At 41.0% G+C, this 3879-nt stretch overlaps 1 long non-coding RNA gene across 1 annotated transcript in view; it reads left to right on the top strand.

Annotated features, from left to right (window-relative positions):
• The first annotated feature begins 1656 nt into the window (after positions 1-1656).
• The window catches only part of LOC103153865 (uncharacterized), an 11409-nt gene continuing 9186 nt past the window's right edge, over positions 1657-3879 (top strand). The window contains exon 1 of the long non-coding RNA XR_477856.2: positions 1657-1762. This is a non-coding gene — a long non-coding RNA (uncharacterized LOC103153865). The remainder of the gene's footprint in view (positions 1763-3879) is intronic.

Raw genomic sequence — 3879 nt, 5'->3', positions numbered from 1 at the left:
TTGCCGCCCAGGCGAAAGCCTGGCTGCCTGAAACCCCAGCACCACGGGGACGGTGGCGACTGGAGACGGGCGGACGGCGGTGGCTGGTGAGGAGGCAGGAACTGGTGGAGGTAATGAGTTAACGGTGGCGGCTGGAGGTTTGGCTGGTGCAGGAGACAACGGAGAGGCTGGAGACGGGCAGACGGAGGTGGCGGCTGGAAGGAAGACTGGAACTGGTTGAGGTGGCTTGAACGGGGTGGTGAAAACTTTCTTTCGCTGAAATTCCTCGTAGAGTTCTTGAATTAAGTCCAGCATGAACGGATCGGCATGAAACATTGTTGCGGAGATGACTGAAATCCTCCTCATATTCAATGTTATAAATGTCCGGGGATTTGAGGAATGGGTAGGTATACGGGTGGAGCTGTGGTGGTGGTTGCTGGGTCCATGCTGAAAGCGTTCCTCACCGGTCTGGTCGGGTCCTTCTGTCATGAACGGTGTAGTTGATGGTGGTGAGGAGAGACGCTGAGAACCCAGGTATGGTGAAGATAATGTATTTAATGGTGATAACACACACAGTCCAAGGCAGGCAGCACGGCAGGAACAAGCACGCAGCTAATAGCCGGTAGCAACTGACCAACAGGACTAAACGAAACAAAACACTAACCAGGACTTTACAGTTCTACTGGTGAATCCGACGGAAACATACACAAACCAGGACTTAACAGTTCTACTGGCGAGTGACGGAAACAAAGCAAAGACGATGACGAGGAACACAGACAACAGGTGGGTTTAAATACAGACGGGGTAATCAAGGGAATACGACAAACCTGGGGAGCAATCAACAGGGAGGACAGAGACTCACAGGGAACAGGACTACACAGGGAAAACAGGACTGAACACAGAAGAACTCCAAAATAAACACACAGAAACCCAGGGATCATGACAGTTATTGTTTACACATTTTGTTCATGCACACAACACTTCATAGCCAGAGTCCCGCAGTAGAACAGTTACGTTACAAAATGAAACATGGAGATGTAGAGATTGTTAATCTGGTGCAGAGCGCCACGGGAAATAATGCAGAAAAACCCTTCAAAAATAACTCGAAGCCACTGGTACTTTTCTTTTTCTCGCTCTCTGTGCTGGCTGTGCTACACACAGACCTGTTGCCATAGCAACAATGCCACAACTGTATCAGGATTCAACACCAAAAAGCATGCAAGCATTTTCCACACAAACAACAGAACATTCAGTCGGTTACAGTTTCGTGTTTTCAGGCTTGATGTTTATTTTGTGATTATTAATAATTTATCAATGTGGTTGATTAGCTACTGTTGCTAGTAGCTGAGCTAGCACAGCAGTAGTTGATTAGTTGCTCTACAGGTGATCTGTTAGAGTTGGTGTGCAGGTTGCCTTTGTTTTCTTTTTTAACTGAACCAAGACACTGAAGTCCACATCACATCTACATGCTCAGGTTGTCATAGTCAAGCTAGCATAACTGACCTGCTTCCCTCTCCTTCACTATTTTTTATTTAATTAAAACATTTTACTCACCTTGTTGTATCGTTGAAAATTAGTAGTAAACACTGTCTGTGCTGACTCCGTCATCATGTTTAGTTTAGTTTTCCGATGGTAAATTGTAAGTTAAACTATAGAGCCTTACTGACACCTAGTGGCCACTGTTTACGCATTTAATTTGGTCAATCAAGAAGAACTTGTCCAGCTGCACATGGTGTCATGGACTGTCCTTCAGACATGTTTGTTCTTTGGACACTATTTGTCTGTAAGTTCATTTTATTAATTGTCATTTCAGTATTTTGTTGTATTTATAAGAAATGTTTTACGTTTCCCAACCAAAATTTAACGCTACATCGTTTGCTAGTTGGGAGCCATCTGTTTGCTATAGTCTAGTCTAGTTGTTTTCTGTATTTTGTCTGTGGTTGATGTACTTTTGTGCTTTGTTACAGTTTTACAATATAAGGAAAAAACCAACAAGAGTTGCAAAATAAAACAACAAAACTATCAAGGACTGGATTATTTTCAACTCAAGTGTTAGCTAGCTGCCTAGCTTTGTAAGTGCAACACATTGTGAGGGCAGCATAGTGTCTCTTTTTCACACATTAAAATTTAGCGTGTTGACAACTGGACAGCTAAAAGCAGTGCTAGTCATTGTCAGCTAGCAGTTTTATCTTAGCAGGAAACTGCAGGAGGCCAGATCTTCCATGCACAACATTACGCTGCAACTAAAAACTATGACACGTCCACTGAAATCCTAATTTCAACTCCGCTCCTAGCTAAGCTGAAGCTACAGCATCTTGAAACAGTTTTACACTAAAATGGATGTGTTTGAGTCACCTGGTAATCAGGAGGTTTGAGTTTGAATCCGGACAGAGAGCCACACAACGCTCAGGCTGTGAGTGAATATGACGGTGAACTGTACTGTAAAACCCAAACCGTTGTTTGCTAAAGGAAAAATTTCTACTTAGAAAAAGTTATTAAGTTTAACCAAATAACTCCAGAACATGATGAACCTGCTTGTGTCTTTGCATTTTAGGGCTGTTTGCTTAGTGAATCAGGTGCTGAGCAAGAACAGCAGAAACAGAAAAATCTGGCCTTGACCTCCAGGTAGTTTCTGAAACATTCACTGTAAAACTAAAACTAAAAGGTCCAATAATGAAGGACATATTTCTGCATCTCTTGGGACAAATCTGATAGCATCAGATGTTTTTGAATTATTGATTGGACACATCTAAAGTTGCACATTAAAACACGGGTTTCAAACTGCGGCCACTGCCCTGCAGCTTTTAGATGTGCCTCTGCTGCACCACCTGAATAGAATAATTAGGTCATTAGCAGGACTCTACACAAGAAGGAGGTAATTAAGCCATTTCATTCCAGGGTTTTGTACCTGTGGCACATCTAAAGGACTGGAGTTTGACACCCCTGCATTAAAATGTTTAAAAAATGTTCAACAAAAATGCAGTTTGGCTTGATTTGATATTCTGAACGCAGCTCACAGTAAGCTGCAGGAATGGAGAGAAGCAGGATCAGATTTTTAGCATCAGAATTGGTTTATCTTGGCTTATGCTTTGCTAAAGAGTTTCATATGAAGGAGAGACGATGCCAGCGGTTGATTACAGAGAAATACCAGAGAAGGTGGAAGCAGAGCGCCGGGTTTGGACTTCCTGCTGGACTGAAGTCATCAACAACTTGTCATCACCTGAAACCACTTCTGGTTCTGTTCAAAAACCCAAATGTAATCCTGACCCTGTAAACCTTGAAGCAGAGCATCTGCCTGAAGGATTCATTTCATCATTTTATCCATTTCATACATGAAACTTCTGCTTTATTCATAAAGGAAAAACTTTGTGCTCAATTATGTGATCTTCAGCAAACAGGAAGGAGAAAAGGTTCGTAAACTAGAAGCTGAAAACGGGTCCAAAATCACCCAAACAATTGATCTAACAGAACTCAGAGAACCGGGTCCAAAACCAGATGAAATCTATCCATAATCAGAGTTTTTGTTTTTTTCATTATAGTTAAGTTTTATTTTGTTGTGACTTTTGTTGGTCCAATGCAGTCAGACTGACTGCCTGGATTTTATTAGTCCTCATTAGTTTAGTTTTTAATAGTGATAGTATAGTTTTTGTTTTTTTCATTATAGTTAAGTTTTATTTTGTTGGTCCAATGCAGTCAGACTGACTGCCTGGATTTTATTAGTCCTCATTAGTTTAGTTTTTAATAGTGATAGTATAGTTTTTGTTTTTTTCATTATAGTTAAGTTTTATTTTGTTGGTCCAATGCAGTCAGACTGACTGCCTGGATTTTATTAGTCCTCATTAGTTTAGTTTTTAATAGTGATAGTATAGTTTTTGTTTTTTTCATTATAGTTAAGTTTTA

This window comes from Poecilia formosa, unplaced genomic scaffold, assembly GCF_000485575.1.
Source record: "Poecilia formosa unplaced genomic scaffold, Poecilia_formosa-5.1.2 Scaffold365, whole genome shotgun sequence".
Taxonomy (NCBI): Eukaryota; Metazoa; Chordata; class Actinopteri; order Cyprinodontiformes; family Poeciliidae; genus Poecilia; species Poecilia formosa.
The sequence above is the reverse complement of the archived record's forward strand: the minus strand, read 5'-3'. Positions and strand labels throughout refer to the sequence as shown.